The sequence below is a fragment of the Penaeus chinensis genome, chromosome 24 (assembly GCF_019202785.1).
Source record: "Penaeus chinensis breed Huanghai No. 1 chromosome 24, ASM1920278v2, whole genome shotgun sequence".
Classification (NCBI taxonomy): domain Eukaryota; kingdom Metazoa; phylum Arthropoda; class Malacostraca; order Decapoda; family Penaeidae; genus Penaeus; species Penaeus chinensis.
The window spans coordinates 14,523,520-14,536,019 of NC_061842.1; the positions used below are offsets into that span (position 1 = coordinate 14,523,520).

A 12,500-nucleotide genomic window follows, 5' to 3' on the forward strand; every position below is an offset into this window, starting at 1 on the left:
CAGTCGTCCTCTGAGGCAAACAGCAACCATCCCGCACACAATGCCTCGCCCTTCCTGATGTGATGGAAAGACCAATAGCAAACAGAATGATCTAAAAATACTCGTCTATTTTTACATTCATCGTCCGATAAAGAAAAAAAAAAAACACCCTCTCTCCCATTTAATACTTCAACTTTAATATTTCCATTACGTCGCCGTTTCGCAAAAAAAAAAACCATCATTCGCAGATAGAATATTCACTTTGAGATGTACATTGCACAGGCATAATGTCCAATATAAATGCGTTCCCTGTATCCAGACCACGGAGCAAGGCATGAGAAGATGGCGACACTGTGGCGCAGATATCATCAGTATGACAAGAACGTGCGGCCACGATCCTCGTTCCAGTGTTACCAGGGCGTTATTATTCACCTCGTCTCCCTTCCTTCTATGACTCCTGTTTGATGCAGTCACTTGCAGAACGAGAACAGGCGTCGACAATGACACTGGTTAGGTACATATACGGAAAAAACGATCTATTACAGTCTGAACAATTTCAATTCTGGATCCATTTCTTTCTAGAAGCTGACCTGGACTGGTTTTGCGTGCTCGTTATATAAACTCGGAATGGACGGTTCCGTTTGGCCTCTAAAAGGAACTTGATCTACAAGGACTACGTGTGAAAAAAAAAAAACATCCTTCGCTCACAAGGGTCGCCAAGGATATATAGGACTGATCAAATAACCAATAAGCCAACATTCCGTAAATAATTCGGTTGATTCTTATTTTTATTTGCCAAAACATAAGAACCTACTAATCTGGCCAAAGAATGATCTCCAGCTTATCCACCAATCAGATCACGCATAAATATCATTCGCAGAAATAAGCTTCATTTCCGCTTTGTGACATGAACCAGTGCGATTTAAAAACACTCTGGATGAGCCGGGAACATTCGTAGAAAATTGTCACGTCTAGGTAAATGAGTCACACATTATTGTTGCCAGAGGCGTGCGCTGTGAGATACGGGGGGAGAATTGTAGATAAGCAATGGGTTAAGCAATTAGAAGAAAAAAAAAAAAAAAAAAAAACAATGTTCACAAGAGAACACGAAAGGCATGGAAAGCTATAGACATTCAAGAGTTGGAAGGAGACAAAGGACATGAGCGAACATAGACAATAGCCAAAAAGAGTAGATATGGCAAATAGACAAAAAAGGGAAAGGAAGAAGAAAAAAGGCAGAGAGGAGCACGAGAAGAGCCCACTTGCTTCAGGACACCTCGGGGAAGGTTATATAAGAAAAACATAAGTATGACGTCGGACGGTTTTCGTATCACCTTTTTCCCCCAGGAAGAAGACGACAAAGAAGTAGAAGGAGGAGGAGGGAAAGAAGAGGAAGAAGACGACGAAAAATAAGAAGAAGAAGCAGAAGAAGAAGCAGAAGAAGAAGAAGAAGAAGAAGAAGCAGAAGAAGAAGAAGAAGAAGAAGAAGCAGAAGAAGAAGATGAAAAATAAGAAAAATAATAAGAAAAGACAAACATATAGAAATAATAAAATAAAATAAATAATAAGAAAAGAAGACGACTAAGAAAAAGAAAGAAAAATAAGATGAAGATGATGATGAAGAAGAAAAATTAAGAGGAACAAGAAGAAAGAATAAGAAGAAAGAGAAGAATAAGACCAGGAGTAGGAAGAACGAGAAAAGAAGGAAGATAAGAAAAAAACATCTTACAAGCTAAACCTATTTACATAATTATTATGACATCTGATTCTCCAAACACGGCACCTCCCCGTAAGTACATAAATTCAAACCCTTTAGACGAAATTTGGCACTTTTTCTCGTTAAACATTTGACAGAGGAAACAAATAGAGCATCTAATTAATTGGTGTACAACTTTCACTTTCATAAAACGAGTATTTTCATTATTATATATCATCATGAAATCCTTAAATGGGGTTATCTAACAGTGAAGTGAAATATCATTTAAAATCTAACTACTTACAACTGCCACTCCCCATTCGCCAGTCATTGAGCTGTCATTTTTTGCTGTATTTCCTGCTATACCCTTGTCGTTCTCAGTTTGGCCACAAGTCTTTCTGTGTCAACAGAATATCAGGTCTCATTTCAAGTCTACAAATTTTGTCGGTGACTAGCTTTCAGGCCGGTGTTGAATATCAAAAAAGAGCCAACCATACACCATATGTATCTGCAATTTATTAATGGCATTTTTTATCTTATATAATAATGGATAGTTTACGTTGTCTCTTCACCTTTGTACTTCGTAAGGTACATCTACACTTTCTACGATTGATAAAAAAAAAATCAACTGTTTTGAGCAATTTCTTGAATCATCAGTTTATTTTTAACTTTTACAATTAGTCATCTGCACATTTCCTATGTTCACATCGATTATATCACATCTTTACACTGTCAGAACAAGGGCTCTAAACTTCATCCCCGCCGCACCCCATTTGCATATTATTTTTATCTCTACTAACGTTTTCTTCATTTAGGCATTAACTAATATCCTGGCTCTATTGTGGATTTCTTATGCTGTACCAAATACCGTGGTAAAGTAGATTTATAAGCTAGAGAGAGAGAGAGAGAGAGAGAGAGAGAGAGAGAGAGAGAGAGAGAGAGAGAGAGAGAGAGAGTGAGAGGGAGAGAGAGAGAGAGAGAGAGAGGAGAGAGAGAGAGAGAGAGAGAGAGAGAGAGAGAGAGAGAGAGAGAGAGAGAGAGAGAGAGAGAGAAGAGAGAGAGAGAGAGAGAGAGAGAGAGAGAGAGAGAGAGAGAGAGAGAGAGAGAGGAGAGAGAGAGAGAGAGAGAGAGAGAGAGAGAGAGGGAGAGGAGAGGAGAGGGAGAGGGAGAGGAGAGGGAGAGGAGGAGAGGAGGGAGGGAGAGAGAGAGAGAGAGAGAGAGAGAGAGAGAGAGAGAGAGAGAGAGAGAGAGAGAGAGAGAGAGGGAGGGAGAGAGAGAGAAAGGGAGAGAGGGAGAGGGAGAGGGAGAGAGAGAGGGAGAGGGAGAGAGAGAGGGAGCGGGAGCGGGAGAGGGAGAAGGAGAGAGGGAGAAGGAGAGAGAGAGAAGGAGAGAGAGAGAAGGAGAGAGGGAGAAGGAGAGAGGGAGAAGGAGAGAGGGAGAAGGAGAGAGGAGAAGGAGAGAGAGAGAGAGAGAGAGAGAGAGAGAGAGAGAGAGAGAGAGAGAGAGAGAGAGAGAGAGAGAGAGAGAGAGAGAGAGAGAGATTTTATACTGGACGGCTTTATCTCAAAGAAAACACGAGGCACATGCTCAGCCACATCACATCCTGCCACGCCTCCTCCCCCGCTGCCCCCCGCAGACCAGTCGCCAGTACTCGTCGCAGGAAAACAGTGCGCGATGTTCCTGCAGCTAATATGGAAAGGCACACCCCTGTCCCGGACTCGCCTGGACATCCAGCTGAGGGCGCCGCATTCTGCAACCAGGGATCTGTCGCGCTCCACCACGTTCGCGGTCCTTGTATGGCGTTTCAAGGACAGCTAGCGTGCTGACCCATGTTTTTTTCTGCTTAAAGTTTTTATTTATCATTATTTTATACATGTGCGTTTGTACTTACATGTATGTGTAAGCACATATACACGCTTTCAACTTTACAAATCTATGTTTACAAACACACACACACACACACACACACACACACACATGGGGGTAAGAAAATTACAATGATTTTATCATTATTCACAAATGCACAAGCTACAACTATTTTACAAAATGCACCTATATGACTTCGTCATATACATTAGCAGATATATATTTATAAAAAAAAGACAGCAAATATACACTAGTTTGTGATTTTCTCCCAACCAAAATTAATACATATATATTTTTAAATCCAACAATACATCATCATTTTAAAGATTAGTGAAATGCTGATTATAGTTCCTGTCCAAGGTAGTTGAAGACGGGCAGGGGCACAGGTCACACCCTAGGGCCGACGGGTACTCGCGTCGAGGGTTGCGTGTGGTCATGGGAGGGAGGGAGCAGGCAGCGCTTATCCGTTTTTTTTGTCCCTATCCAGATTCGTGCTTCGTGATTTATTCTTTCAGTAATCATGCGTTTATTATTCAATTATTTATGTTTAATTGTTATTTAATGATTTATGTGTTTAATTATTATTTGATTATTTATGTGTTTAACTTTTACTTAATCATTTGTGTTTAATTATTATTTAGTTATTTATGTGTTTAATTATCATTTAATGATTTATTCAATCATTCTCGTAGTATCTATATTACCAGTACACGTCCTTCAATATATATTTCATTAATCATTAACTTAACTTTGACATCATCCGCATATACTGCTTCTTTATATTGCCCCATCCTATCATAAACAGCTATTATGACAAACACAAAGATAAATGCATTAACCTTTGTGCAAAGATGAAATGAGGCACATTCACAATAGTAAAAGAAAACAATTAACTATTGTGGTTTGCGGCTATTCAGAAGAATGTTACAACATACAGTACCTGCCTCTCGACCGGAAGTTGGTTCACATTACCTGGCCTTAACCTCAGCTGGTGTAATTGTCATGTCATGTCACGTGTTTTGTGTTCGTTTGCTTTTTTCTTTGAGTGCGTGCGTGAATGATTGTGAGTGAATGCGTGAGCGTGTGTGTGTGTGTTTGTGTGTGTGTGTGTGTATGTGTATGCGTGCGAACGAATCTGAGTGTGTACGTGCGTGCCTGTACGTACATGCTCGAACGCTACCCCCCTCTCCATGACAGGAAAGTGCACAAGCACATTCGTAGTTATTGATTATCACAATATACCGCGTAATTATTCACATTGGATAATTACACGAACTGTTCTAATGGCATAACAGTGCTCGGTCGCCAACCACCTAGGCCACAGCCTCTCTCTCACCCGCCTCCACGCCCTGTAATGTTCTACGTCATGCTCTAGGATAATAACCATAATGACGACAATAATCATAATGGTCTTAATAACAGTAACAATCAAGTCAACAGTAGCGTCAACAGAGTTCTTCTGATCTTAGTCCCGGTAATCAGTTTTGTTTGTATCTTGCGGGTGATCTGGATGGCTAAAATAAATAAACGGGTGAATAAAGGAATAGCTAGATAAAACAAACAAACAAATAGATGAAAAAATAAACAAATATACAAATAAGTAAATGGCTACATATATATAGCTCGATAGATAGATAGATAAATAGAAAGATACAAATACATGAATAATAAACAAATACAAAATAACAATTAAACAAATAACAAAAAAAAAAAAAAAAAAAAAGACAACAAATAGGGTCTCACTGAAAACTCGCGTAAGAGGGAGTCAATATTTAGTTTCTGAGCCAAACGAACCGTATATAGTTTTTAAGAGACTCCTAACAAAACGAAAATGCTCAGACCGGGCTTATATCAACAGTTCTCCTCTCCTACTCCAAAACGAAGGTCAGCTGTGGCGTTTTATAGATGGTGTTGGCGCCACATGTAATTTATGATCAAGACGGTTTATATTAGCCATTTGGAAGAGAGGAAACCAAGTACCTTTTATATTTACATCAAAACTGCTTTAATGAAAAAATGGCGAAGGATTTTTTGTCTTGTTATTAGTGTGTGCGTGTTTGTTTGTGTGTGCATATATATATATATATATATATATATATATATACATACACATGAGTGTGTGTGTGTGTGTGTGTGTGTGTGTGTGTGTGTGTGTGTGTGTGTGTGTGTGTGTGTGTGTGTGTGTGTCTGCGTGTGTGTGCGTGTGTGTGCGTGTGTGTGTGTGTGCGTGCGAGGATGCTCATATGCATACGTGTGCGTGCTCTTGCCATGCAGCTGCCACACCCAGACACAGTCGACGAGGCAAAGAGCAGGTCAGCCTGGACGAGTGGACGAAGAGATGCAGCTTACACGCCAGGTGGAGGGGGGGAGGCGGATGGAGAGATGAGGCTGGAGGGAGAGGGAGAGGGAGAGGGAGAGGGAGAGGGAGGGGGAGGGGGAGGGGGAGGGGGAGGGGGAGGGGGAGAGGGGAAGGGAAGGGGGAGGGGGAGAGGGAGAGGGGAAGGGAAGGGGGAGGGGGAGGGGGAGGGGGAGAGGGAGAGGGGAAGGGAAGGAGAGGGAGAGAGGAAGGAAAGGAGAGGGGAAGGGGAAGAGGAGGGGGAGAGGGGTAGGTGGAGGGAGGGGCAGAGGAAAGAGAGAGGAGGGGGAGAGGTATGTTCTAACACCCCCCCCTTCCCCTTCCCCCACCTTCCACACACCGACACAAAGCCGCACCTTCGACGCCTCTCCCTCCAACCATCCTATCGAGATTTCCCAATCGATACAACGCTATATCCTTCTTGATATAATCTAAAAACCTAAAACCCGTTCCCTTACCTAAACCCAACCAACGCAACAAACAATTACCTAACAACTTGACAACAGACAAAGAAACCGACTAACAAACAATAATCTCAAATCAATAAATACAACCGCACAAGAACAGACGCACGGAGTGTGACGTCATCATGTCAGCTGATTTGTTTACTTTTGTGTCGAGAGAGAGAAAATTCGGTGTTGGAATTTACACTTATCGCCCTTCTAGACCTTGAGACGCCAGGGAAGATCGCGTAAGTTGCCTCTCTTGCCTCTACGCCATTTCTCTTATCTCTCATCTCTCTCGCATTATTTTCATTGTTCTCCATTCCTTCCGTGAGACACAATGGTCAGCCGTGCCGCGTGCTTGCCGTGGTACAATTTCGAAAAAAAATGTCTACTTTCCTTCCATGTATTGTGGGCATTTGAACAAGGTGCTCATATTTGTGCGTGTGTGTGTGTGTGTGTGTGTGTGTGTGTGTGTGTGTGTGTGTGTGTGTGTGTGTGTGTGTGAAGACAAAAAATATGTATTATAATGAAAACATTGGACAATGACAACAGCGATGCATATCTTACATCCATAAGCGAAATATGCATACAATGATAACAATAATAATGGCGGCTATTCAATAAATGTGGAATTTATGACGACGACGATGACGACGACGATGATGATGATGATGATGATGATGATGATGATGATGATGATGATGATGATGATGATGATGATGATGATGATGATGATGATGATGATGATGATGATGATGATCATCATCATCATCATCATAACAATAACAAAATTACAACAATAACAATACTCAATAATAATAATAATAATAATAATAATAATAATAATATGAAAAATAATGATAATATTGATGATAACATCATAATATCAATAATGATGATACTATTGGTAATGGTGATGACGATAATAACAATGCACAACAGCAGTGGTATAAAAAAAACCTGACAAAACAACACCCTAACAGCAGCAGTCAAAGCAACACCAAAAAGCCACATCCAGTCAGCCAGGCGGTCCAGCCACCGGGGAGAGCCACCTCAGACGACGCAGCTTCCAAGACAGCGTGACGTCGAGCGCTGACTGCCTTGCCATCTCGCTGCCGGGCGACGTCGGGAACAAAATCTGCTCCCGACTAATGCGTTCTAGACTCATGGGGACGTCAAGCACGAGAGCCGAAGTCAAGCGCGGCGCCGAAACAATCGGCATGTATATTACAAATGCCGAGATGTATTGGGAGCATGAGGGTTGGGCGAGTTTCGCTTGTTGGACTCGCGGAAAATCGATCTTCTGGACGATCTCGTTAGAGTTTGCTTGTTTGCTAGTTACGTTAAGATGCGTTTTAAGCGTAAATAGGGAAACATGTGCATGGGTTAATTTACAAACGCAAGAACGACAATGTCATTTAAAAAATGAATAAATAGCACGACTGAAAAATCCCTATTCATTTTTTAACGCTGCGTGGGCACTAATAACGATCACTACGAAGAAATTATAACAGCAACGTGCATAAAAAAAAACTGTGCAGGACTTTATATCAATATATCTCTCTGAAGTTATTAAGAAATTGTCTCTCCGTCTACAGGGTCTTCCAGAGGATGGCTATATATAAAGCGCCTGTCCGAGAACGAGACAGAAAAGAGGTGGAGTCCACACACTTGCAGGTGGGCGCGGACGGTGACTCAATACTTGCTCTCCTCATCTCGTATTTGGGAGGTCTATGTATATATGCAAGTCCGCCCACGCGCAAACACACACACATATATACACACGTACACGTGCATGCAGAAAAAGCAATATCACACGCACACACACATACACACACACACATACACACACACACACACACAACACACAACACACAACACACAGCATACACACACACACACACACACAACTCAGAGAGGGAGGGAAGGAGAATAAAGAGTGAGAGGGGGAGGGGGAGGGGAGGGAGAAAGGGAGGGAGGGAGGGAGGGAGGAAGGAAGGAAGGAAGAAAGAAAGAAAGAAAGAAAGAAAGAAAGAAAGAAAGAAAGAAAGAAAGAAAGAAAGAAAGAAAGAAAGAAAGAAAGAAAGAAAGAAAGAAAGAAAGAAAGAAAGAAAGAAAGAAAGAAAGAAAGAAAGAAAGAAAGAAGGAAGAAAGAAAGAAAGAGAGGGTGTGTATGTGTGCGTGTGTGTTTTTGTGTGTGTGCATGGGTTTTAAAACGCGCGCGTGCTAAAAGAGGAGGTAAACAGATATTAAGAAAAGGAAATAAATATTAAGGAAAGGCAAAGCTAAAAGAAAGAGAAAACCGAGAAACAATGAACTAGCGTTGCGTAAACTGCGCTGGGAATAAGGTAAAAACGGCGAAGAGGTTGAGAAGGCGCGGGGGGGGGGGGGGGGGGGGAAGGCACACAAGGTTGCAACAATAAAATACAAACCCGTTATCACGTGAAGGTGAATCTTTTTTCTGGCTTAATGCGCTAATTAGCAATCACTGCCGAACAAAAGTGCTTTCACGGCGCATGGGATGCTTATAACCTCGACTACGAAGGAGCAGCAGATGAAAAAAATAATAATGTTAACTGAGAAAAAACAAGGTAGTGATAATTAATCTCTGAATATACAATTAAGAAACATATAGACAGACATGAGGAAAGGTAAAGTGATGTAAAGTTACTGAATGTGCGTGTGCGTGAACATACATATACATATGCATGCATGCATGCATGCATGCATGCATGCATGCACACACACACACACACACACACACACACACACACACACTCACTCACTCACTCACTCACTCACTCACTCACTCACTCACTCACTCACTCACTCACTCACACACACACACACACACACACACGCCTCCCACGAGCGCTACGCCTTCATATCAGGGGTTCTCTCTCTCTCCACACACACACACACACACACACACACACACACACACACACACACACACACACACACACACACACACACACACACGCATGTGCATGTGTGTGTGGAGAGAGAGAGAACCCCTGAGATGAATGCGTAGCGCTCGTGGAAGGCGTGACACTCGAACAAAAGGCGCAAGCGGCGGGGCAGCGGCCCTCTTCACACATACACACTGACCTATGGCCTGAGGGAGGTTATAACAGCACCACGAAGGCCCGCGGGGAATGCATCCACTGCCTTCAACCCGATTTCATGTGTTACAAGGCAGTACGGTTCATATTCTTAACCTCTGTCTGTGTCTGTCTGTATGTCCGTCCTTCATTCGCCAACTTTATCAACTCTTCTTAATATCTGTCTGTCTGTCTGTCTGTCTGTCTGTCTGTCTGTCTGTCTGTCTGTCTGTCTGTCTGTCTGTCTGTCTGTCTGTCTGTCTGTCTGCTTGCTTGCTTGCCTGCCTGCCTGCCTATCTGTCTTTCACTTGACAACTTTGTCTGAATGTTATGTTTATAACTATCAACTACCTACCTACCTACCTACCTGCCTGCCTATCTACCTCTATCTATCCATCTCTAAGATCTGACTTAGAAAGGGAAATGCCCCAATGATGAGTGCGATCTATCTCTATTTCACGCTTATATCATCACTCGAGCCATCCCCCACAGCCCTTGGTCTCTCTCTTTCCTCCCTTGCGTTTCCTTCCCGTTATAATGGTGTGCTTCCCAGCCTCGTTCGCGACTCATTGCCGGAAAGAAAATATTGAATAATTTATCTCCATCCTCCTCCTGCTCCACCTGCTTGTCTGCAAAGTTTATATGAAAAAAAAAAAAGTTGTAAGGTATATTTTTAAACTGATGAATAGCGTAGTGACCCCTTGCATGCTGAAGAGAAATCAACAACCATTAAATGTTTTTGCATGGCGATTAAGAGAAAACGATACGTTATTATTGTTGTAAATATATTAGACCGCAAATGCTCATTGCCGTCCAAACACGCTTCTTCCATTTATTTATGCACACACACACACACACACACACACACACACACACACACATATTTATAAAGCAAAATAAACAGTCAAAAAGAGTCTGCCCTCATTCCTTATGTAACCATTATCATTAATATCAATATCATCATTACTATCATTATCTCCATCATTATTATCCTTACTAACATCATCTTCACTGTCATTATTAACATCACGATCATTATTATTACTATTATTATCATCATCATTATTAAAATTTATAATACTTCTTCTTATTATTATTATTATTATTATTATTATTATTATTATTATTATCATTATTATTACACAAGTATACACACATATATATTTCTCTTTGCCTTTCTCTCGTTCATCTTTTCCACGAGTGCATCAGAGGGAAAACGCACATCTTTTTAATGAAGGGCCATAACTTTCAGTACTTAATTGTTGCCGAAGACCTTTTCAACCTGTTACCTTTCTTCACGAACTAATAAACAGCGACAGTGCATACTATATGAACTTTCCAGCGCCCGTGGTCATGTGTTCCCTGACTTTCTATTCTTTCCATTTCCTGCAGAGAACGCAACCACCCGCTCTTGCAAGCACACAATCACATTCAGACAACATACATGAAGAAATATTAACTGGCATCTTTGCGAAAATGCGTATTATACTACTCCAGGGAAAGGCTTGTAAACACATGCAATTGTAAACATATGCAATTTCAAGAAAATATATAACCATTTACGACAGATATTATATCACATCCCACACACCCACACACAAACACACACGAAACCCAACCAGAAAGGCAACACTCGCGAAGAGGGAAGTGTAACGTAATATAGGCCTATATAAAAGGCTAAGAAAACAAACGTAACAGGAAATAATCCATCTTCCTTACGCCAAACCATTCCGCAAGAGCTTAATTCGAGCACATTACACGACAAGACATCTTCCCTTTGCCTTTTCTTCGAGTGAGGATTAGCGGTTCTTCGCCCACAGACACAGCACGCGCTCACAAGTCTACGCCGAACCCCCTTCCAGAACTCTTCGCTAGCTCGTGTGACGACTTCATCTCCCTTCATACGTGTCCTTCTGTGATATATAACCACTCTTTGCGGTGTCTTTACTTTTAAACACAAATAAAGCTATATGTAATTAGGTTTACTCACGCATGAACCGTTCGTCGAAGTGGCAAATAAAGGACTAAACCAAATCACAAACACTACTTCGATTAACGTGGCCCACCTGGTTGGTCTTACATCCCGCCTCTCTTCTCTGTTCTTTCGTTGAGTTCTCAGTCTTAAGTAATCTTCTCTCCTTTCCTTTTATTATGCGTCTTGCGTCATATGGGAAGAGTGTATAGGATGGTAGACAGTGAATGGTCCAGGAAACTGTTACTCCGTCTTTCGATGCTGAACGACGAGGCCGTCTGGCTGCGCTATTGTCCAGAGGTTGCTTCGGATGGTGTAAATACTTCCGAATTTTCTCGAAAACATAACAATGTGTACTCGATCTATATTTGATGATACCAATATAATTTTTATTGTCGTTAATGACGATATCAAATGGTCTGTGAATAGCAGTTTACCAAGTGGTCCCAGTGCGGGGGCCGTTAGAACGGTCAGCTGGAAGAATAAGGGCCAAAGTAGTAGTAGCAGTAGTTGTAGTAGTAGTAGTTATGGCAGCAGCAGCAATAATGATGATGATGATGATGATGATGATGATGATGATGATGATGATGATGATGATGATGATGATGATGATGATGATGATGATGATGATGATGATGATGATAATAATAATAGTAGTACAAAACAACAACAATAATAATAATGATAATATTAATAATAATAATAATAATAATAATAATAATAATAATAATAATAACAATAACAAAACAACAACAATAATAACAACAACAACAACAATAAAATAATAATATCAATAATAGTAATAATAATAATAATAATAATGACAATAACAATAAAGAAATAGAACGACGAATAAATGAGACCTAATTTACAACCCAACATGCGCCACGCCGCCAGCACACGACCCGGAGTGACTAATGAATCCCGAAAGGTCAGGCGCCACGAAACAGATCCCGAGCGAATAACAAGAGCAACAATCCCAGCGGCCCCGTACGTCTCCTGTCACCCACCCGCCGCCACGGACCCGTTAACCCTGACACGACGGAGGCAGGATTAAGATAACACGCCTTCTCGGCTAGAA

At 41.4% G+C, this 12,500-nt stretch overlaps 1 protein-coding gene across 1 annotated transcript in view; it reads right to left on the reverse strand.

The window, feature by feature from the left end:
• The window catches only part of LOC125038370, a 346,499-nt gene that overhangs the window by 145,568 nt on the left and 188,431 nt on the right, over positions 1-12,500 (reverse strand). The window lies entirely within an intron of this gene.